Source organism: Pinus tabuliformis, chromosome 4_1 (genome assembly GCF_031772625.1).
Source record: "Pinus tabuliformis cultivar Carrire ecotype Pingquan chromosome 4_1, CPIR1, whole genome shotgun sequence".
In the NCBI taxonomy this organism is placed as follows: domain Eukaryota; kingdom Viridiplantae; phylum Streptophyta; class Pinopsida; order Pinales; family Pinaceae; genus Pinus; species Pinus tabuliformis.
This window is the reverse complement of record NC_142303.1, coordinates 595,475,391-595,501,362: the sequence shown is the minus strand read 5'-3', so window position 1 is coordinate 595,501,362 and position 25,972 is coordinate 595,475,391. Positions and strand designations below refer to the sequence as shown.

The window sequence follows — 25,972 nt, the reverse complement described above, 5'->3', positions numbered from 1 at the left end:
TCTACTCTATATAGCTATCCACAGATAATCTTAACTACCTATGGACCCCATATAATGAGGGTTGACCAACTAATTTTGGCCTTCCTAATAAAAGAACCATTTTTACAATGAATGAAAATTAACTAGTTGTTTAATGGGCCTTGCTCAATGAAGGTGGCCTCACACATTAATAAAGTATTTAATAGCAAGGTTAGGGTAAGACCCTAATATTCCCTCTCCCTTATAAAACAATTTTGTCCTCAATGTTGAAGGTGATGAGATTGTTGGATAATCATTGTAAATTCTCATGTGGCATCTTCTAACTGCATGTATTTCCACTAGATCAATACTTCCTTGATAGTGCACTAGTGCAACTAGTTCTCTTAAATGGTATCCAATATTGCTTCTAATTGGAACTAAATGGAACCTTCTTCATTAAGTTATGATAGGTTGGTTTTCAATTTGTGATTTGATCCCACAACCTTTTTCAAACAAGACACATGAAAGACTAGATAAATCTTGGGCTGGGATGGAAGAGCCAACTTGTAGGAAACCTAAACAATGCATTTTAAGATCCAATAGGACCCATATAACTTAGGAGCTAGCTATGGATAACTTTATATTTAAGTGATTATTGTTTATAAAGTTTCAAGTGAAGGAGCACTTGATCCCATTCAAAAAAAGAATATTCAGATATATGACTAGCAACTTATTGTTACATTCAATGGTGTTCCAAGTTTTCATTGAGGATATAGATAATGGCTTCATTTGTGTGAAGTGTTCCATTTGTTGTGTGAAACTTGGAAGGGCATTGTACATTGGATTCCATGGACAAGGGTTTTGATCCATAAAATACTTCATATATTTTCATTTTGGTGGCTCCACGATAAGTGGTATTACCACCATTTGCTTAGGAGAAGCCACTATACCTACTAGTGAGGCTTTTCAAAAGAAAATCATCTCAAATATGCCTCCAAGCACTTGTTGAACACTTTTGTTTGACCATCAGTTTGAGGATGATATGTAGTGCTCATAGTCAGCTTTGTACCTTGAAATTTAAATAACTCCTTTCAAAATTTACTAGTGAATGTAGGGTCTGTAGATTTAGAGTAGAATCATATGTGCTCTAAGCCTCAAATTTTGCAAGGAGGCTTGGGCACATGCATTCCAAAGAACCCAGAAATCATTTTGGGAAATTCCACCCACAGACGATTATATTAAAATAAATAATATTTTTAATGGGGTTCCTAAGTCTAAACTTAGGAAAAATAAAATATTAATGGGTATTAATTTAATTATGGGTGAATCTTCTAGAAAAAGACGGAGATCAAGTCAAAAAGATCTGAGCCTTTGATTAAGAGTTAACCTAGGAAATTGGTTGTCCAACAGGAATATATAAGAAGGGGCTCCATGGTCATTTGGAAAATACACAGAGAGATAGAGAAAATCGATTTTTTGAAGTGAGAAGTTCTTAGGAGGAAAAATCAATTAAGGAAATCTCTTGCAGTTGAGGGGCAGGGATAGCAGCTTCCAAAGAGAGAGATTCTCAGTCATAGATAAATTAGTAGAGAGAGGTAGTGAGTGATCCAGAAGCCTTGACGCAAAGTTTGGCGCAGGGCCAACATAGAGGGAGAGAGAGAAAATCGAAAGTCATAGCAGAGGGTCAATTTCAGCAGTCGAAAATCGGGGTGTGAGACCGAGAGGCTGAGAGAAGTGAATCTGAGCTACTGATTGATTCCCCGGCTGGGTGACGAAGTGCCTGAAAGGGTTGAAATTGGGACAGCGTAGAGGCAGTGCAGAGCTAGCGCAGTGCCTGTCAGGGGCACCTCATCCAGTAGCCAGAACAGCCAAGAATTTTTCTCAGTGATTGTGTGAGGTAAAACTCACAAAGCTTCTACCAGTATTTCTCTTTGTAACGGAATAACCCTGTGAGGTATTAAGTGATGTATTCATATTTTGCTACTGCTTAATAATAATAAACCCTCAAAGTTGTTGCACCAGTTTTCCCGCATTGGGTTTTTCCGAGGACATTTGTCCAAAAATAAATATGTCCTATGTGTTTCTATTTTCCTTTATAAGTTTCTATGTTTCAGAATCATATTTAATTGGTGTAGGCTACTTCAATGTTTCATGGAGAAATATAAACTAAGCTTGTAATGTAATTTACAATCTAGGTGAAGTAGATTCAACTGGTTGTAGTAGGATTCCTGAGATTGTTCAATTCTAGGAATTTTCACAGGGTCTTGATCTGAAATAATGGAAGTGGGCATACCATGTAGCTTAAAGATTTAATCTATAAATATTTGAGAAATTGAGGAAGGATTGAAAGGATGATATAGGGCACAAAAGTGAGTATATTTTGAAATACGTTCTATCACCATCATGATGAAAGATTTGTTTCCCACTTTTGGGAGTCTCATAATGAAATTCATGTCTAAATCTACAATGGGATAGGTATAGGTTGTAATCCCCCTAGTGTCTTTACTATATCTACCTTGTCCCTTTCATAAACATCACAATATGCTACAAAATCATGGATATCTATTTTCATGTCATATAAGAAGAATGAACATTGAGTTCTTTCATAGGTTTTATGAACCTAGAGTGACCTGTTGTTGGTGATGAATGTAGCTCCTCTAAGACTCGTTGTTTTAGGGTTGAATTTTTTTCCATGACCATGTTCCTTTTAATACCACAATGTATCTTGTGACCATGTATAATTTTCAAGAGGTTTAGAATTTGTTTAAAGTCAGTGTATGAGATTCCCTAAAGTATTGTTTTCTAGTCATTCGTTGTGGGATTCCTCAAGCCATCCTAGACTTGGTCATGATAAGGCAAGGAGTGACACATCCTCCTCAAATTGTCTAAATAAGGTATCAACCACAACATTCTCTTTACCTTGCTTAGAAATTATCTCATAATCAAACCCCCAACATCTTGGCGGCCCATTTATGTTGCTCTTGTGATTAAAACCATTGTTTAAGGAAATACTCCATACTATGATGGTTCAATCCTGATCTAAAAATTTCTTTCTATGAGATATGGTTTCCAAGTCTCCACTACATGAATGATAGCCATCATTTCCTTATCATATTTGGGTTTTCCCAAATTGTAATCACATAATTCCTTACTAGTGAATGCCAAGGGGTATCCTTCTTGTAATAATTTAATATTAGACCTTTTCATGAGACATCACATTCAAGGAAAAAATTATTATTAAAGTCAGGCACTACTAATACTGGAGAAGTGCACATGGCATGCTTTAAAGTAGTGAATTCCAATGGGCTTCCTTGCTCGAGACACAGGAATTATTCTTAATTAGTGAAATTAGGGAAGCTCCAAATTTTCTATATTAGCATGTAATTCTTAGGAATCACCTCAAGCTCGTTAATGTTTTGAGACATGCCTAATCTTTCATAGCCTCCACTTTCTCGGAAATCAACTCATGCTTCTTCCTAAATTACAATGTGGCCCAAATATTCAACCTTAGGATCCCAACAACACATATATAGTTCTTCATAAATAATTGATTGTCTCTCAAGAGTTGCAAGGACTTATCACCATGCTCTATGTGTAATTCCCATGATTTACTATAGATCAAGATATCATCAAAGAAGAATAGAACAAACTTGCATAGGAAGGGTCTTAATATCTTGTTCATGAGGCTCTAGAAAGTGGATGGAGTATTACAAATATTGAAAGGCATCACTAGAAACTCATAATGACTTTCATGTGTTCTAAAATTCATCTTAGGAATGTATGTTTCTTTCATCCTAATTGGCGGTATCATGAATGTAAGTCAAGCTTAGTGAAAATATTTTCTTCATGAATTTCATACAAGATATCATTAATAACTAGGATAAGAAATTTGTCCTTGACTATCAACTTATTAAGAGCGCTAAAATGAGGACATATGCACCAAGTTCCTTCCTTTTCTAACACTATGACTATTGGTGATGAGTAAGAACTTGTATTGGAACTAATACCTACCTATAGTAGTTCTTGAATGAAAATTTTCTATTTCATTTTATGTGCAAAATGGTGTTGATAAGGACATACATTTGGTGGTTGACTTCTTCCTAGAATCATGGGAATGTTATGGTCATGCTCTCCTTGAGAAGGGGTAAATCATTTAGTGGCTTAAAGACCTTCTCATGTTTTTCAAGAACCAACTACAAATCTTGCTCTATTTCTTGTATTATATTATCCATAACATGTATGTCATTAAATTGGGAAATAATGCCAAAGTTTCCTTTACTTAATGAATTCTCCATATGACGAGAGTTGACTATTTTAGGGGGGGAGGAGGGGGGGGGGGTTCCCTAAGACCTTGAAGGGTGTGTACATGTCCCTATTTAATAAGACTTATATAGAGTTCTTTGAAATCCATTGTAACTAATCTCAACACATGTAACCATTATGCTCCAAATACAATATCACAACCACCCATGTTAATGGAAATAGATGTGTTTTGAGTTAGTCTCCCATTTGGAGATTTAAATTTTCACATATGAACCCACATTTTATCATACCTCCATTCACAATCATGATTTGAAATTTTTGCATTGGGTGCACAAAATAATGGTTGCCATCTTCCATTCTCTTGTGAATGAAATTGTGATTATTTCTGCTATCAACTATGAATATAAAGTTTTTTTGCTTGATGTAACCCATGAGTTTCAAGGTTTGTGGAGTTGAAATTCCTAATAACACATTTAGGGAGATTAGGGATTTTTCAGTAGAAAATAGAGGTTCAACATCTACCTAGGTATGAGTGTTGGTGTCTTCAACTTGTAATCCAATGTTTCTTTAGTAGTTGTGCTTTTAGTTAGGGCTTGAGAGGTCATATCAATTTGGAACAATTTTTGTTCTTTATACCTATAAATTAGAAGATATTTTTCATCGCAATTATAACAGAGTCTTGTTGAACACATTGTTGACATTAATGTCAAAGGGCTTATATCATTGATATTATATAAGTATCGAAGTATATTAAAAAAGGGGTTCTCGTGCAAAAGGAAAAGTCAAAAGGTGAAATGGTGGTTTCAAACCCATGGTTTGGGAAGCCCATGGCATTTGAAAAAGTGAAAGAAAAAGGGGAATCAATTATTTAATTAATGAATTGATGTGACCTTTTAAATTAACATGTCTTTTTCATGAAGGGCTATGATAATATATAAAAAGAGAAAGCATTGGAAGGAAAGTGTGTGTGAGCAAAAATGTAATTTATGGAGTGAATGAGTCATCTTGGCATTTTCACTATAAGTTTTTTCTAGACTGCCTCAAATGGTGAAATTTTGAGCATATTAAGGATAGATCAAGGATAACACTTGGTTCTCTATACTTTTAGATATATATGCCATGGAATTTAGGTTTTTTGTTTGGTCCTAAAATTTGCTTCAAACAAGTAACCTCAGGATTTTTTATATACCTTATTTTTTAAGACATTTCAGATAATGAAATTTTGAGGAGATAAAGGTGAGATCTCTAGATACATGTGGTCGAAATTTTAAACATTGGATCATCATGATTTTAGAGATATGTCATGTGGAAGATAGGGTTCTTGAATGCTCCCAAAGTCTATTCAAATAGGCTAGCTTGAAATTTTTTCTATAACATATTTTCTTGGATGCTTTAGACTGAGAATTTTGAGAAAACAAAAGAGAGATATATGGGTACATGTGGTCAAATTTCAAACATTGGTTCATTATACTTTATGAGATATGTCTTGTGGAAGTTAGAGTTATTGGATGCTCCTGAAATCAATTTCAAATAGGGAAATTTGACATTTTTATTATAACTTATTTTCTAGGATGTCAAAGAATGTGAAAATTTCATAGATATGTGGAGACATATAGCGGTACCTCAATAAAAATTTTGGATTTTGGTTAGCTATACTTTTAGAGATATGCCCTATGGAAGTTATGGTTTCTAAATAGTCCTAAAATCATTTCAAACATGTCATCTTGGAATTTTTATTATAACTTATTTTCTAGTGCTTTTTAGACCGTGAAATTTTTAAAGATCCAAGGATACATACATAAGTGACTCAGGTAAAAATTCCATAATTAAATTTGGATAATTAAATATGTGACATGATGTACACTTTTATTCTCGGAAAACAACCAAAAACAACAAGATTTGGGAGAGTTACCATAAATTTCACTTGAAGATCCAAATTTTGGTCAAACTTAGTGAAGGAAAAATTAGTGAGTATACCTAGTGAAGGCAAAAGCAACAAGCAACCCCAGTGAAGGTAGAAGTAGCAAGCAAACTTGGTGAAGGAAGAAGTAGCAAGGAGACTCGGTGCAGGTAATGTGAATGTTATCATATTTTGAAGAATTTATATGCCCTAAAGACTAGCCTAGATCCATCTTAACTCTAGATCTATCAAGTGCCAAGAGGGATCAAATCTCTCGAGGTGCAAACCTCTTTTTTGAGTGCAAAACTTGAGGAAAGGTTTGCACCTCAAGAGATTTGATCCCTCTCAGAGCTTGATAGATCCATAGTTAAGATGGATATAGGTTGGTTTAATTATTAATAATTAAAATTTATAATTGTTAATATTATTTTATTTTTTAATTTATTTTTTTTATGTAATTTTACTGAGTCAAAATGTTTTGATTAATAATTTTATTTAATTTTATTTTTATTTAATTTGACCAAGTCAAAATGTTTATATAACATAACATAACATGACATTAAAACATCTCTTCCATGCTAGCCTGGAGAGTGTCTCTCGACGCAAAAATGTAGTAAAATTATATTTAAAAACAATATTTACAAAATATTTGGCTGTGAAGTGAGAGATGGTTTTTGGGCATGTGGTATTGATGAACCATGGTATTGATCTATGGTATTGTAGCAAATCCTATTTTTTTCCAGCAAGAAAAAACTAACTCCTTTCATTAATATAAAAGTCGTTACATAGTCAAGAATAACCACAAGACCGAAAAATATCTCGAGGTGCAAACCTTTTCCTTAAGTTTTGCACTCAAAAAAGAGGTGTGCAACTCGAGAGTTTTGATCCATCTCAGTGCTTGATAGATCCACTAATAAGATGGATCTAGGTTGGTGTAATGATAATGATAGCTTTAATGGATATGTAACTTTTCTATTAGTGATGATAGCTTTGATGGAAATGCATTTTTTCTATTGATGTTATGATGATGACAACTTTGATGGATATGTATGTTTTCTACTGATGTTATAATGATGATAGTTGTGATGGATATGTTCCTTATGTTGGCTACTTACATTAGTTATGGTTCATGATGACCAATGATGTGGATGACTATGTCTGGCTAATGATGCTATTATGGCAATGACTAACATTTTGAAACTTTGTTACTCATGATTATCGAGTATGCCAGGAAACCACTAGATTCACTCCCATGTGATGAGTCAATGACATCTGGTTTGATGGAAATGAATATTTTGTCTTTGAAATTTTAAAGTTCAGTTTGAATCTTGTTATAAATTCTAATGAGATGTTATTGGCTACAAGCACAGGTTAGTTGTTGTCCAAATGACTCACACATGGGTGATGGGCCTATACAAATGGATGAAACTACATGGGAGGGTTGGGACAATGTCCTTGATTTCACTCGCTAGAACTCTCACTGTGACTTGCCCAAGAAGGGTTGGGACACCTTCGCATTGAATATCATGATGTCTTGGGTGAAGAACTGAAATTGGATCACTCACGAGGATTTAGTGGGGGGTGTGCATCAAGGCAGATTCATTAATCCTCAACACCATTAGTCTTACTATAGTGTGCAACACAATAGATGATAGCAGTCTCTGTCGTTTCACCAATATTTCCCCTCGTAGCCACTAAATGCTTGAAGGGAAAGCAATGTGGCACACTTGGAACTTCAAGGGAGGTTTTTGAAGGGCACAACCGACTTGTCACCCTTGGCATCAAGAAGAAGTTGTTAGGCGTGGAACCCTTGGAACTAAGTTGAAGGGGACAACTGACTTGGCACCCCTGGCATTTAAGAGAAACTAATAAATATAATCAAGACATGAAAATCCTACTAACTCACGTTAGGTGGTAAATGAGGTTAGAACCAAGGCAATTAAATGAAGAATAAAACTTGGGGTAAAGGGAGAATAGGAAGAAATAAAAATATTGTACCATGAGAACTCTACCCTTCCCACAATGGAAAAAAAAATATTTGGTAGATAATGAAAATAAGTATTTTAATAGGGAAAAGGGGGAAGAGGGACATAGAGTTAGTTATAAAGATTGATCCTAAAATAATCAAACTCCAATAAGAAAAGGGGGTGTTAAATTGAAATAAAGATTAATAAATTAAATTAGAGAAATTTAGAGGACTCCCATGTGGCAAGAGCCAACATAAGAATATCCAATATCTAAGAGGAAAATTGAGTTAAATTAGGAGGTAGTTAGGGGACCAAATTTGAGACTTACTAGTTGACTTCAGTAATGAACACAAATTAAGGAATAGAAAAGGAGGATCAAGAGACAACTAGGAGAAGAAATAGGGAATCTTGTTGGGGTGAGGAAAAATGTTATTTTTGAATTAAAATTTAAGTAATAATTTTGGAGAACCTTGGTGAGAGGGTGACACATGGGTGTGTGAGTGATCAAACTTTTGGATTAATAAAAATAATTAATTATGCATTGAGTGCCAAGTGTCACCTATGAATCTCCCATGAAAGAAGGGGCAAGCCATGGGAGAAGGGACTTTTGCTTACCCTATTGTTGGATGGATGAGATTATGTCATTGTGAGTGGCTATGAGCTATAGTTGAGTTTGGTGAGGTAGAGGTCTTTAGAGAGGGGAATCTTGAGCCAAGGAGTGCTCACCTCTATCATCTAGCAAACTTCCTCCATTGTAAAACCCCATTGCAGCTCAGGTGTCCGCGGAGAAGAAGAGTACTCAAGGATTAGGTTGGGATGTCAACCAGTGGGTCACTACATTTGGTCAGAGCACATCAACATTCACACTTGGAGGCAAATGACAACAAGGGAGTGCAAGTAGCGGCAAGGCCAAGATCGAATCTCCTCTCCAGGTGAACGATACCGGTGTTATTTATTATGTTATGTTATATAATTTTGTTGCACCTATGGTTAATAGAATGTAAAACAGATGATAGGTGGAATGTATTTTAATTCATGGATGTTGATGTAAATGCCTTAGTATATCTCATTTTCCAATGTTTATCTGTTTATGGTTGTATTCCAAATTTATTTGCTTTGTTTAAAAAAAATAGTATAGGAATGGTCCCTAGACTTGGTATCAAAGCCTAAGTTCAACCTCTAGGACCTATGAACCCTTTTTACCACCGCAATTTTTAAATGTCCTCTTGGCTATAGTAATATGAACCTTATGAAGACTTATTCTACATTTGATTGAATCACAACCCATAGTTGTAGAAAATCCATGAAATTATGATATGTTGATAAGAACAATCTCAAAAACATTCTCTTTTCTTACAAAAATAGAATTTCTCTACTCAATTTGCAACAGAATCGAGAACAGAAATAAAGGCACAATCACACAATTGAACAACACATTTTTTACAAGGAATCCAACTGGGAAAACCCTCCTCTTGATTATTGAGAATTTATTGAAGAAGATTGAGCATTAGATCTTTTACAATACAACTGTTTCAATCTAAAAACAACCTTCTTTTCCATACTTAATCTAAGCTTGAAACCTATGCAAGAATTTTGATCTTTGCTTCCTTACCCAAGGAATTCGTCCTTCTCCAATTCCAACAAGCCTTTCCTAGGCTTGTTCACCTTCTCTCACAAGATCCATGCACAACCTTGTGCTTCCTATTGTTTGGTCTCACCAATTCGTGTTCACCAAAATAATGATTAAACTAGTGCCTCTATTCCTTTTTAAAGGGAATTCAAATGGTTAAAATTAGTGAGATTTCTAATTAAGGAATTGAACTAGAGCTTTTCTAGTTAACAAAATTCAAGAAAGCTAGTTAACTGGATCCTCCTAAAAATTAGGAGGCTAACTCCACTTAATCTCTCAATTCCCAATTTGACTCAAACTAGAAGATCAAAACTCGACCTTTAACTTCAACACATCAGCTAACTACCTCATGCACTCCTAATTTTAGGGAAACTCCTAAATTTTAGGAACTCGACCATGCACAAAAAGGAACTCGACTTTGACTCCTTGAATTAAGGCACAAATCAAGGAATCACTTTTCTAGCTAATTTCAACACTCCCTCTTAGTGAGGAAGGTGTTCCTAGAAGAACCTCGTCCACCTGGATCTGTCTTCAACTCTACCAAGTTCTCCACTGCTGCAACTACTCCCTATGAACTAGAAGACTTCCCTACTTTCTTTTGCGGAACCTGCTTTGAAGACATGTTCTTTCCCACCATACTCTATGAGCTCTGCTCCTCCCCATCATCATCTTGCTAGTCATCCCAACTGCCAACTAGCTTAACATGAAACTGAAATTCTGGCCAAGGCTCCACTTGAGAGCTCTAATCATACTCTTTCTCAACCATCACTTCTCTACTTTCTTCACTACCTTCCTTGTTGCTCAAATCTACACATGTTTCTACCTGCAACTTGTATAGATTCTTCAACCTCACACCTATTTACTTCTTACATCCAGAATCTGAGTGTTGGAGGTAAGCCTTACCTCTATTAAATATTATCTCAGATCCCTTGTCCTCAAGGGTGGCTATTGAAACAAGATTCAGCCTCAATCTTGGAACATAAAGAACATCTTTGAGATTAATGGAATCACCTGACTCCCTCTGAAAGTTGACAGTACCAACTCCTCTAGTTGCATACTGACCATCCTAGCTCAATCTGAACCTACATGTCCTTCTCCTTCAGGTGGTTGAAACTCTTCATGTTCCTATTCCTGGTCATGTGGAAGGATGCTCCTGAATCAATATACCACATATTGTTATCTGTTGATCTTTCCATGCTAGCTATCAACGAGAAATCCTTCTCGAACTGGGCAAAAAAGTCATTTACATACGTTGATGCAGCAACATGATCCTTTATGGCCCCCTTCTTCTTACCAGGACACTTAGAAGCATAGTGTCCAAACTCATGGAAATGGAAGCACTTGATCTTACTTAGATCCTTATTCTTGCCCTTCTCATTGGACCCAACCTCTCCTTGGCCCTTCTTTCTCTTAGCCTTGCTACCCTTTCCTGCCAGGGCACATTTATCCTCGTCCATTGTCATAATTTATCTCCATTTTATGGTTCCTCTTCAAATCTCTTCATGTATGCAGTCAGTCCAAAAATTTTCCCACTTTGGTAAGTTCTCTCTCCCACAAACAACATCTTGGAACCCTTTCCACAACTTGTGAAGTTCAAGTAAGGAAACACTCACAAGATCATGATCAGATACATCTTCGCCCACCCCACCTAGTTCATCTCATCCCTGAGTGAAACTTAACAAATGTGGGACGATGGGCTCATCCTTGCTAATAAGGATACTCATCAACTTCTCCTTAAGAGCAAGCTTCTTGGTATCATTGGTACTCTGATACAACTTCGGGATTGTATCGTACATCTCATACATTGTCTTCTTCTCATGGATGTGATGCACTATATGATGTTTGACCCCTTCTAGAATGATCCTCTTTTCCTTGATATCATTCTTTTTATGTTTGGCCGATTGATGGGGATCTTTATGGGGTGTTATCGCCTGCTTGATGTACACTCCCACCCATTATATTCTAGCACTATCGTGATCCTCCCTTTCCAAGCTATGAAGTTTGATGTTGTGATCTTCTCTCAACCCTTGGTAAGCCATCTTGATTCTCCTTATAGCTCTCTAAAAAATTTCCTAGTAACAGTCTTGTAGTCCTTCACAAGAAATGTACTTAGGGCCTCTAAAGCTACCTCTCCTAGCATACCAAATTCCCTTCTCTGATCTGCACTTAGGCCTCCTTTTAACACCTACTAACAACTCTCCTCCCTGCTCTTAAGATGCCAAACAATTTGTCCAACCTGAGTAGTATCCACTTAGCAACAAAATCAACTTGAACACATCATTCAACATACCTCTAGTTTTTTCTGCTCCTCAACCTGTGCAATATTTTCTGGTGCTCTTGCCCTGCTTAGGGATGCTTGTAGCAACTGCTATAACCCTCTTACTAGGCTTCAACCTCCTTAGAATTCCATGTTGTCTCCCTTCAAAGACTCCTCCCTTCCTGTGCAATTACTAGCCCTACATGCACTGTTGTTGCAACACTTTTCTGAGTACATACCAACCATAAACTAGGGCTCGGTCCCTCCTGTAAAACACAAAACCTTGGATGCCTTGACCACAAAGAATAGGATCAAAACTTATGCATAAAACCAACCCAAACTTGCTTCTCCAACTCACAGCCTATAGTCCCAATCAAACTCATCCCCAAACCAGTCACAAGAAGACACACAACAGTCCTTCTTATCTTCAGCTAGGGCTCCTTCTGATCTGTGGCCTATTTCAGATGATGTTTTCTATGAATTGTTACACTTGGATGTGCTATTTTATTCTGCTCCAGGCTCTTATACCCTATAGAAAATCCATGAAATTTTGATATGTTGATAAGAACAATCTGTAAAACACTTTCTTTTCTTACAAACACAAAATTTCTTTACATGATTTGCAGTGGAATTAGGAACATACATAAAAGCACAATCACACAATTGAACAACACAATTTTTACAGGGAACCCAAGTGGGAAAACCCTCTTCTTGATTATTGAGAATTTATCGGAGAAAAATGAGCATTATATCTCTTACAATACAACTGTTTCAATCTGAAAAAAAACCTTGTTTTCCCTGCTTAATCTAAGCTTGAAACCTATGCAAGAATTATGATATCTGCGTCCTTACCCAAGGAGTTCGTCCTTGTCCAATTCCAACGAGCATTTCCTAGGCTTGTTCACCTTCTCTCACAAGCTCCACGCACAACCTTGTGCTACCTATTGTTTGGTCTCACCAACTCGTGCTCACCAAAACGATGATTAAACTTGCGCCTTCGTTCCTCCTTTTAAAGGCAACTCAAATAGTTAAAATTAGTGAGTTTTTTAATTAAGGAATTAAACGGGACCTTTTCTAGTTAACAAAAGTCAACCGAACTAGTTAAGTGGATCCTTCTAAAATTTAGGAGACTAACTCCACTTAAGCTTTCAGTTCCCAATTTAACTCACACTAGAAGATCAAAACTCGACCTTCAACTTCAACAGATCAGTAAAGTGCCTCACGCACTCCTAATTTTAGAGAAACTCCTAAATTTTAAAAACTCAACCATGCAAAAAAAAAACTCAACTTTGAATCCTTAAATTAAGACATAAATCAAGGAATCACCTTTTTCACTAATTTCAACATTGGTAATTTACTGCTTCCTCTTTTGTTTCTTAAATTTTTGCGCTTTGCATTGATCTCGAAAAAAATATGTTCAGATCACGAAGAAGAGTGCAATTGTGTACCTAATGCGTAGATACAAATCTTTTAATAACAAGATGTAAGATTCCACGATGGAACTATGAGCAAAACCCCATTAGGAATTTGAATTTGACGTCTATCTATGTAGTGAAATTATTTTTATTAATTCTAAAGGTAAAGTTTATTTATATTATAAATCATTTTTGATAAGCAATTAAATTATTTTATAAAATTGAATGGCTTAAGAAATAATATATAAATTAAGTTGTTGTTAATAAAGTAATTTAAATTGTACATTTTTTCCATTATGACTTTAATAATTTTATTGGTACCATATAGTAATTACTACACATTTAAATGTTATGCATATGTAATTGTTATATTAAATTTTTCTAAGTAGAGTTAACAATAACAAACAAAATTAGTAAAAAAAAAATCTTTACAGGTATAAATACATGTGGTACTTGGGATTTAGAATGTTAATTAGTAATTCTTCTTCATTATTAAGAATTAAGAGTTATTTAAGTTTAATAAAAGAAAAATGTCAATTTTATGCTTTGGATTTGAAAGTAATTTATCAACTAATTAAGTGGGGTGAAGATATACACTTAATTTAATAATAATTATATTGGACATTTTTTCGTACTCTAGTGATCAATTGTATTTACCAATAATTAGTGTCCACCATAATTTGTGCAATTCTTTGCATAAATTAAATGCAAGTAAAAGGTAAATATGTAGTACACATTATTTATAATCCTGTAGTAAAGAGTGTTTACCAATAATTAAGTATTATTTGCTTCTTATATATTTACCAAGCATTACAATATGATCTGCTTTTTATGTAATCTCCTATATGTAAGGGACTTGTTATGAATGCAATTTCAATAATCCTAATAATGTAGTATGTATATATTATTAATTTATGTAAAAAATATCATATTAACCATTGTACCACCCCCATCTATATATATATATATAAGAATTATACTATCATTTCAAAATTCCATTATGAGTGATGTAATAATTGTAATTTAAACTTGAGTCACTTCAAATTATTAAATTCATTGCTCTACTCTTTTCTTTTATTTATTGATTGGTTCATACACTATGACTATGAACCATTACCACCTACTATAATGATAATTATTCTATGGTAAAAATGAATGATGAAATTTAATGTGGGTTGAGACAAGTGTCATGACTAGAAGAGGACCCACAAGGAGCAGGGTTGCTAGAGGACGCAACATGGCACCACCACAACAACCAAATTCTATCACCTCCACCTCACAAAACTCCCACCTGAATCCAAGGATGTATTTCCACATAATTTCTTGGCATACGCCCCATTGAATTTAAACCAGGCACATAGCCTATTGCAAATGCACCATATCGCATGTCAAATCCAAAATTAAAGGAGTTGCAAATATAATTAAATGAATTATTGGACCAGGGTTTCATACGACCTGACATATCCCCATGGGGAGCCCCTATAATCTTTGTTAAGAAGAGGGATGGGTCTTGGCAATTTTGCATTAACTATCGCTAGTTGAACAAGGTGACAATCAAAAATCAATATCTCGTACCGAGGATAAATGACTTGTTCAATCAAATGACAGGAGATTCTATGTTTTCAAAGATATACCTAAGATCTGGATACCATCAGTTGAGAATCAAGGAGGAAGATATTCCAAAGAAAACCTTTAAGACAAGATTTGGGAATTATGAAATTATAGTATTACCCTTGTTCTGACAAAAGGCCCAGGTGTTCACATGAGTTTGATGAACACAATATTCTGAGAATATCTAGACAAGTTTGTACAAGTATTTATCAATGATATTTTGATCTACTCAAAGACCCTGTTGTTCGTTAAGAAACCAATTTCCTGGCTGTAGGGAAATTGTGCTTAAGACATTAATAAATATTATTTACTGTCACTTATTGTTTATTATATTCTCAAATGAAGGACTTGGAAAACTTGACTGTTATGAAACCAGCTCAAGAAAAGATAGAAAAGATAGATCAACGCCTTAGAATTCAGCCTCTTCGAGGGGGCAACCTCCTTTACATTACATAATTGAATAATTATTCGATGATACAAATGAAAAGACCTCCTTTCTATATATAGGAGTCTAAGGGGTCATAACATAATCAGAGACGACATAACAATAATAATGTAAGGGCACAATAATAACAATAGTGGGCTTCTATGGGGCACAATAGTAACAATATGGGCACTACATGGGTACATCAATATAATAAGTGGGTTATACTAATAACAATAAGGGGTTACACTAGTAGTATAGGGGCCTAACATGCCCCTCTCCTTCAAAAAGCGTTGTCCTCAATGCTTGAGAAGTTCTTGATGCTTCTGTATAAAATTCTTGTCCTCCCATGTGGAATATTCAGTGGGTAAGTTCTTCCACTTGATGAGATACTCTGAAATTGATCGATTTCGTAGCTATTGGGTTCTTGTTTCTGTGACTGCTCCAGGTTCCAATATGATTTTTCCTTCCTCTTCAATTTCTGGCAATATTGTTTGAATTGGGATCTTTTGCAACTTTTGAATAAGTGGCCATACTTCTTCGTCCTTCTTCCATTCATCCCTTGCTTCGTTTATCCAATCTGTTTGGATAATATAAATAGCACAAAACAATTCTTCCACATCCTCATCCTTGAAGAGTCTTCCCATTCGGTAAGGTCGCCATTTTTTAAGTGCATGTAGTATTGCCAACATTTCCTTCTCATAAATAGCTTGCTTGAGATGTAGCAATAAAAATACCCAATCACCTACATCAAAGCATTTTTCACTACGATGTTGATCTACCTGTTGTTTCATTTGATTTTGCACCGAAGTGGTGTTATCCTTTAAAAGTTGGAGAACTTGTTGTTGATGATCGATGTGATCTTTCACTGCTTGAACCTTTTTCTTCTTGATATGTCTTTCTATCTCTAGAGTTTGAGGAGTGGTAATTTCTTCTAATCCTTTACAAGATATGGTCGGATTCATTTCTTGATGCTCGATGTGATCTTTCACTTCTTGAACATTTTTCTTCTTGATATGTCCTTCTATCTTGATAGTTTGAGGAGTGGTAATTTCAAACAATGAATTACAAGATATGGTTGGATTCATTTCTTCTTTCTCAATGTGATCTTTCACTTCTTGCACCTTTTTCTTCTTGATATGTCCTTCTATCTTGAGAGTTTGAGGAGTGGTAATTCTTGCCAATGATTTACAAGATATGGTCTGATTCATTTCTTCTTTCTCTGGGGTGGGGTCCTGGCGTATATCTTCTTCTTTTGATGTTTCTTGATCCTTTTCTTCCTCCTCTTCATATTCTATGTAAAATAATTTCTTCTCAGCACACTTATGACCTTTAGTGCATTTGCTATCACAATTGTAACAAAGCCCTTTTTCTCTTTTTTCTTCCAATTGTTGTGGTGTAACCCTTGTAGGTTGTGGAAGGCTAGGAGAAACAACACTTCCATCTTTATAGTTGTGAGGGGTACGCTTCCTGGTTTCCATAATTTTGCTTTCCACTATGTCACAAAGCCCTTTTACTCTTTCCAATTGTTGTGGTGTTGCTCTAAAGAAGGTGTTGCTCTTTGTATCCTCATAATGTGCTATCATTTCCTCCGTGAAAATTGACCACGTAACAAGTTGTTTACGAGAACAAATCCCTTCGTACCACAAAAAATGATCTGGTTCTAAATATGAAGATGCAATACATACCTTTTCTAATAGTTGTACACCATGTAGATCAAAATATTTCTCCATCTGAAGTACCCAATTTACCGGATCCTTGCCATCAAACTTCCCCATCTTGTTTTTTCTTGATTTTAGGAGCTCGACCTTGAAACGACTGTAACTCTGTACTTTCAGATCTTTAAGTTCTGAAATTGCGACCTATAGTAGCCCTCTGTGTCCTCTTTCCAACGCCACCAGTCTGATCCAAATTGGATTCTCCAAGAAAGAGTTATGCACAATCTCCCACAGTGACCTGATTATAGACTAGTTCAGTAGAGCGAACTTGTATGAAGTGCCACGTGTCACTGTTTCGACCTTTGACTCTGAAAAATATATACAAGAAAACTACAATCTGTCCTCTTTCTGTACCATCTTACAAAATTTCAATCCGATGCTCAGAAAGAAATATATGACGATTTTCCCCAGGTCACCTGTTTTGAATGTAATTCAGGAGTCTGCAAAAAGACCAACTTCGTCAGATCATATCTCCGCAAATATCATGCGAAAAGCTCTGAAATTTTGACCCAAGGTTCAGCGCAATTTCTTCTCAAATGGGTTTTTTTTGCAACTTCTGAAACGTCACAGAAAAAAGTTATAGCAAAAATGCCACGATGACCTGTTCGGAGCAGCGAAACCCTAGAATCCAAAGCTCTGATATCAAATGTTATGAAACCAGCTCAAGAAAAGATAGAAAAAATAGATCAACGCCTTGGAATTCAGCCTCTTCGAGAGGGAAACCTCCTTTACATTACATAAATGAACAATTATTCGATGATACAAATGAAAAGACCTCCTTTCTATATATAGGAGTCTAAGGGGTCATAACATAATCAGAGCCAACATAACAATAATAATGTAAGGGCACAATAATAACAATAGTGGGCTTCTATGGGGCACCATAGTAACAATATGGACACTACATGGGTACATCAATATAATAAGTGGGTTATACTAATAACAATAAGGGGTTACACTAGTAGTATAGGGGCCTAACAAATATCTCGTACCGAGGATAAATGACTTGTTCAATCAAATGACAAGAGATTTATGTTTTCAAAGATATACCTAAGATCTGGATACCATCAGTTGAGAATCAAGGAGTAAGATATTCCAAAGAAAACCTTTAAGACAAGATTTGGGAATTACGAAATTATAGTATTACCCTTGTTCTGACAAAAGGCCCAGGTGTTCACATGAGTTTGATGAACACAATATTCTGAGAATATCTAGACAAGTTTGTACAAGTCTTTATCAACGATAATTTGATCTACTCAAAGACCTTGTTGTTCGTTAAGAAACCAATTTCCTGGCTGTAGGGAAATTGTGCTTAAGACATTAATAAAGATTATTTACTGTCACTTATTGTTTATTATATTCTCAAATGAAGGACTTGGAAAACTTGACCTTAGACTCTTAACACATGTATGACCAGAACATCTCAGAATGCCATTTTTCGCTAAATATAAATGATGAATGAGTAAAGTTTGAAGGGGAAGTTAAAGACAATATGTTGATCTCTCACAAGAACTATTATCTGTTACTTAGAGGAATTATAATCATGAGAAATAAATCATAGACAATATGCTAGTCTTTCACAGAAACTACTATCTATAACTTGGAAAGGAAGTGGGACTTTAAGTATAGGAGCGCTCTTTAAGGGATTTTACCCTGCAACATCATTACTACACTTAAAAAGAACAAAAAATTGCATGACACATGATAGCGAAACTTACAAATTATATGTAACAACTCCTGGAAACTTTTGGTTGTTGCATTAATCAATGATGTTATCAAGAATACAGTGGCCTGGTTCTCCAAGATTTCCCCCACCCTTTCTTAGTAAATTTTCCACTTTTTATACATTGTGAAACAGTTATTGATTTCTGAAACCTATCTAACTGCTTTCTAACTATATGAGATAAAACTGCTACAGAATTTACAGAGGGTAAAAAGACCTTGAAGAACAAGAAATAACAAATAAAACTGAATTTAGAAGGAGATGGTAATTGCTAGCTCGCTCTGCTTAATCCGTTGTTGAATTCCTTTGAAGGTGCCTCAATGGTAATTAATCTACTTTAATCATAACAACCTGTGTTTAATTTGTGCATAACTTGGCTTACAAGGGAATTTTGATTGGCCAAAATGCCAAGAAATATATTGAATTGTCTTCCTCTTAAGCTTCAGCTCTGACTCCATTACACAGTGAAATTAAAACGAACTTCTGATTAATCTTCCTGCTTTATGAACCAGTCAAATTTACCTCCCGTTGACTTCTATCGCAAATTGCAATTGGCCTGAAAACCCCTGTAAATCTTAACTTATGCACGCGGCCACAATAACTATGGAAATATTTGGAAATATGCATATATCTTTTATAAAGAAAATATATAATAAAACATGTTTTTCCGCTTCCTATACAGGTTCAACACAATCTCCAAGGTATACTTCTTGCCAATTCATTCCTATCGTTGATCTACGCCTTTCAAATCGGACGATGTACAAAGGTTTTCGGGTGGGACATAAGCCCGAAGAATACCTGCCCGAAATAGGCAGTTTCCTTTCTCCAGCGAACTACTACATGTTAAATGTTGAGTGGAATCGGGTTGATTCCATTAAAAACCATCCATCGCTTTTGCTCCGCCCGAAAACTGCCTTATAACCTAAAAAATGCCTTTTGCTCGCCTTGCGGACCCACCGGGGTTTTAGAATATAACACATATATGCTTTAAGTCTGGCCTTCTATTAGAATCCATTATAATAAAACTTCATATAAAACCAAATATATGAAAATATTCAATAAAATCTTTATAACCACGATATGATGGACGCGAGGGATTAAAAAATATAACACATAAAATATTGGGTCCGACCATATCAATCGCAATCGGCGCTTACCCACATATTCGGGTCCGGCCCTTATCGCATATCGTGATCGGCGGGGTCATATGCATATAACAAACATTTTATGTTATTTCAGACCCTCTGATGTTATAAAATATAACATATAAATTTTTGGGTCCGAAACCCAGTCGCTAATCACAATCGACGCTTATCCGTGGTGCCAACTGTCCATATTGTGGACCCGCCGAACTTTTAAACGTAGCATATAATATTTCGGGTTCAGTGTTAATGTTTTAACATTTGTTTTCTTTTGTAAATCTGATCTTTTCCTTCATTTCCTTTGTATTTTGATTTCCGATAGAATGTTTTGTGATATACATATATACATGTACACCCATAAAACCCTTGGCCTCCGATATATCATTATTGTTTCTTCCTTTCGCTTTATATATATATATATATATATATATATATATATATATATATATATATATTTAAATATTTTCAAAAGATTTTTTGAATGAAAACTAAATGTTATGAAAAGATGCATGTTACAACATCTGGCTCCACCTAGGGATAGTGCTTTTGCCACAGAAGCACTAAGAACCGCAGATCAGTGCTTTATCCTTTGGGCATGGAGTCATATATTACTTTACTAAGCTTAACTATGTGAAAATCTGTATAGTGAAACCACACCAATATCTGCAACGATTAGATGCTTGCGCTTTGATAGCAAAATATTGAGAATCATAGATCCATAGCCTTAGTTGGGCATGGAGTCCAAAACTGTAAAAACCCCGAAATTTGGCAACTGAAAACCTGACAATCTTGAAATAAGACACCTCAGCAAACCAGTTTCCAATTGGGAAAGTCGCCCTTATTCATCCACTAATGTTTAAACTGAAGAATTGCAACTTAAAACCAAATGCTCAAAACATAAGCTTATTTATGTACAAGTTCCTACATATGTACATGACTGACCTCAATCAGGTGAAGTCAATCTTCCAATGATACCAAATTAGCATTTGAGTGCTTAATCCAGAATCATTCTACCAGTGAATCTTGAAAATACCATTCATCCTGAACAAAAATTAAATTATTCATAAAAGCAGCTCACAACAAAAATTAGAAGTATATCCACCAAAAGATATGTGTAAACTGTTGATAAATTCCTCCATGTAATCTGCCACAGGATCTTCAAAATTATAAGAAAAAACATGTTCTTGATCAGCTCCAACAAATAAATTCTCTATATATGAAGGTCCCTGCCCAATTGAACCTTCTATTGGGGTAATATGTTCATCAGAACAATCAACAAAATCTTTAAGAAAATAATCTATGTCACTTCCATGTTTCCACTCTTCATCTCTAAGTTTTGATTGAAAATAACTTGTAATTGTAACCTCAGGAAGAAAAAGGAATTTTTTCACATTACTATATGACATACAATCAACTTCAAATAGATTGTTTACCTCTGATCCATGAACATCATTGTGTTCTTCAATGCACTGATATACAATCTCCTTATCAGCTTCCTTTTTACATGAGATAGCCTCTTTTGGTATGATAAATGGCTCAATATATTGTTGCCTAACATATTCCACTTACTGGTTTCTTCCTATAGGTGCAACATCCAACTGATGAACTTGAAGGGCTTCTTCTTGTTCCCCATTTAAATCATTTTCATTATAACTAGGAGGATCATCAAACTCATCAAAATAAGATCCTTGGGGATTTATTTGCAACTTAATTGTTTCTTCCTGTAGTGCCCACTCTAGGTTCCTGACCCTAATACGACATTATCTTAGACACTTTATTCTTCGAGGACCTCAGATTGAGAATCTGGACCCATGACACTATTATTAGCGATTGAGATATTCATGGTTGTGATGTTTATGAATGTTTTCCATTGATATTATGGTAGCATGAATGCTTATGTATCTTATCTATCAATATTATGATGATTGCAATATTAAATAGTTAAGTTGGTCTCTATTTGAAATTATGATGAGGGTAGTAAAGAATATGTATGCGCTCTACTAAAAGCATAATGAGGATAAATTTTATAGATAGGTATATTTCTACGATGTTACGATGTTGATAGCTTAATGAATATGTATGTTTCCATTGATGATTATTGATGATAGCCATGAGGGATGTGTCCCCTATGTTACCTACTTCCTTTAGTTCATACTTACAATGGACAATGATGTGAATGACCAGGAATTGTTAATGATGCTATTATGATAATTGACTAACATTGAGAAACCTTGTTACTGATGATTATTGAGTATGGCAGGAAACCATCAGAGGCACTCGCATATGACATGTCGATGACACTTGGTTTGATGAAAATTTATATTACTTTATCTTTGAAAGTCTAAGTCGATCTTGGAATCTTCCATATATGCTTAACTATATTCTGATGATATATTAATGGTTGCAGGCACAGATTAGTTGCTTGACCGAATGACTCACATATGGGTGATGGGGTTGTACAAGTGGATGGAACTACATGGGAGGGGTGGGACAGAGTCCCTGATCCCACCCACTAGCACTCCCGCCATGACTTGGGCTGGAAGGGTTGAAGCACCTTCGCCTTGAAGATCATGATGCCATGAGGGCAGGTTCCAAAGTTGGGCCGCTCATGAGGACTTTACCGGGGGGCGCGCATCAAGGCGGATTCCTTGATCCCCGACACCATTAGTCTCACTATAGCAGGAAACATAAGAGATGATAGTGGTATATGACGTTGCACTATATTTTCCCCTCGTAATCACTGGATGCTTGAAGGGCAAGTGGTGTGGCACCCTTGGAACTTCAGGGGAATTTCTTGAAGGGCACAACCAACTTGGAACCCTTGGCATCACAAATAAACTATTAGGTGTGGCACCCTTGGAACTTCTAGGGAAGTTCTTGAAGGGCACAACCAAACTGGCACCCTTGACATCACAAATAAACTATTAGGTGTGGCACCCTTGGAACTTCTAGGGAAGTTCTTGAAGGGCACAACCAAACTGGCACCCTTGACATCACAAATAAGCTATTAGGTGTGGCACCCTTGGAACTTCTAGGGAAGTTCTTGAAGGGCACAACCAAACTTGGCATCCTTGGAATCATTAAAAAGAAATAATAATAAATAAATATAAGCAAGGAATGAAAACTAGGTAAATTTACATCAAGGGTAAATGATGATTAGAAACCAATGTAATTAAATCAAAAATAAAACTTGGAATAAGGAGGATCATAGGAAGAATTAAAATAGAGTACCTTAAAAACTCTACCCTTCCCATTTTGGAAAATACTAGGAAGATTATGTGGTTTAATTAGGAAAAAGGGGAAAGACAAACATAATGGTAAGGATAAAGATTAATCCTAAACTAATTTAAACCTAATTAATAAAAGGGGAAGGTGAATTAAAATGAGAATAATAAATTAAATTTAGAGAAATGTAGAGAAGCTCCAAGTGTCAACAACCAACATAAGAATATCCATCTAGGAGATAACCTGAGTTAAATTAGGGAGTAGATTGGGGATAAAATCTTGACTCATTAATTGACTTCAAGTAATGAACACAAATTAAGGAATAAAAGGAGGGAATAAAGAGACAACTAGGAGAAGAAATAGGAATCTTGTTGAAGTGAGGAAAATATTAGTTTTAAATAAAAATTTAAGTAAATAATTTTGGGAGACCCTTGATGTGAGAATGACACATGGGTGGGTGAATAATCAAGCTATTGAATTATAAAAATAATAATAATAATAATAATTAATTATGCATGACATGACAAGTGTCACCTATGAGGACTCCTATAAAAGAAGGGGCAAGCCATGGAAGAAGGGACTTTTTGGGAACCCTATTGTTGGATGGATGAGATGTTGTGAGAGCAGTGATTACGAAGCTATAGTGAGTTTGGTGAGGTAGAGGATTTAGAGAGGGGACTCTTGAGCCAAGGTGTGCTCTCCTCTACTAGCTAGTGCTTGTCTCCATTGTACAACCCCATTGCAGCTCGGGGGTCCGCGGGGAAGAAGAGTACCCAAGGAGTAGGTTGGGAGGTTAACCGGTGAGTCTTCGCATTCGGATCAAGTGCGTCATCATTCACTCGCGGAGGTGACCAGCTACAAGGGAATACCAGCAACAACAGAGCAAGCAGAGTCTCGCCTTCTAGTGAACGGTACACATGTATTTCATTACTATTGATCTTAGTTAAACATATGTAAATGTTATGAGATGTTTTCCTGAAATGAGTTCCAGGAATGTGTGTGCTAAATAAATTTGAAATTTCAATGCGTTTCTTTTCTAGTTGTATTTGCTGTTAACTTTAAAAAAAAATTAAAAAAATGTAATTAGTCTGAATCGTGGTCCTTACACTTGGTATCAGAGCTAAGTTAAACCCTTGAGACCTATGGGCCCATGACTAGTTTTGATTAAATTTCTACATCATTCTACCCTAAGATTTTGTATAATGTACTTTAGAACCAATGTTCTAAATGACCATATGCTAAAATGATTTGTGAACAAGACTCTGCGAATAAAATAAGGTCCTGTAGTAATGCCATGGAGACAGTCGACCTACAGGTTACCGTAGCTATGTCTACAACTTACTTAAAAGTTAGAAGCCGCAGTACAATATATTATGTTAGGCTTTGGAAGTCTTTGATTTTTAATGCTCGTCATGTTATTGTCTTTCTACTTGCATTCAAGATTTCCCACTGGGATGCCCCTGCAAAAATAGTATTGCTTAACCTTATTACGGATTTTGTGATATGTCTGTTTTTTATCGCACCGAAAAATGAAGGCATCCGAATACGAAGAGATTCGAACCCTTCTCCTCCAGAATGATACCAACCCAAATATTTTCACATTCGTCCAGGATCGTTTCTCTTCCGTTCCCTTGGACACCTTCATTGCCATCTCCTCACAGGAGAAATCTCGCCGCCTCCGATCAGACTACCCCAAGCTCACCAAACCCAATTTAGCTCGCCAATATGTTGCAAGGTACATTGCGGGGGAAGATGTCTTAACCATAAGCCGGGACTCGAGACTTCCCCTGTCTTCTCTGCAGGTTTTTGTTCGAAAATCTTCTGGGCTTAAACAAGCAGCAGATCACGCAGTGCCTTAAAGATCCACTGAGCCTTCGTGGATTTGAAACAAATTTAAATTCGAAGGATAATGTCTCCATAACCGTTACCAAATTTATTTAGGATGCTGAGAAATGCGTGGAGTCGGACCAGGTTGCTTCGCCACGGGTTGAGATGATCCGCCGAGTTACTGGACTAGAATTAGTCAAGGCCTGTGCAGACCTTGTGGCTCTACAGTGGGGTATGGAGATCCATGTGGAAATAACTAGAAGGAGATTGGACTCAAATGGTTGTGTAGGGAACGCCCTGGTGGATATGTATGCTAAATGCCAGAGAAAGGATATTGCATGCAACCTACTTATCCAAAATGTCTGAGAGAGATGTGGTCTAGTGGATGATGATCATCTCTGGGTATGGTTAGGATGGGCATGCCAACGACGCCTTGACGCTGTCCGTCAAATGAAATCAAGTGGCATGATGCGAATTTCAATCGAGTTACCATTCTGAGTATAGTCCCGGCATACGCTATGTTGGGCGATCTATAGGAAGACAAAGACGATATTCTACATCATCATTGCCACATGATTTTCCAAATATAAAAGCATCGTGAGTCAGAAGACGTATTTCCATTGTGTTTTCACCCAAAAGCCACTAAATTGTGCTTGTTGGCCACCGTTTTTATTTAGCAGAGTTTTGGCATGATACTGCCCGCTGGTTATGGGTGCATCCTTTCTAGCTCATTTATGAATATGGTTACTTATTAGTTGAAGAATGCTCACAACGATGTTTTTGTCTATACCTGATATTAAATGGTACCCTTAGCAACAATGAAGCAGCAACCATTGTGCAGCCGGGTGAAGGGTTTGGAATGAAATGAATTTATATTATATACTGTTTATCTGCAACAGCATATAATGTAGA

At 35.9% G+C, this 25,972-nt stretch overlaps 1 pseudogene; it reads left to right on the top strand.

Moving 5' to 3' along the window:
- The first annotated feature begins 24,762 nt into the window (after positions 1-24,762).
- On the top strand, positions 24,763-25,426 carry LOC149177388 (uncharacterized; annotated as a pseudogene).
- The last annotated feature ends 546 nt before the right edge of the window (positions 25,427-25,972 follow it).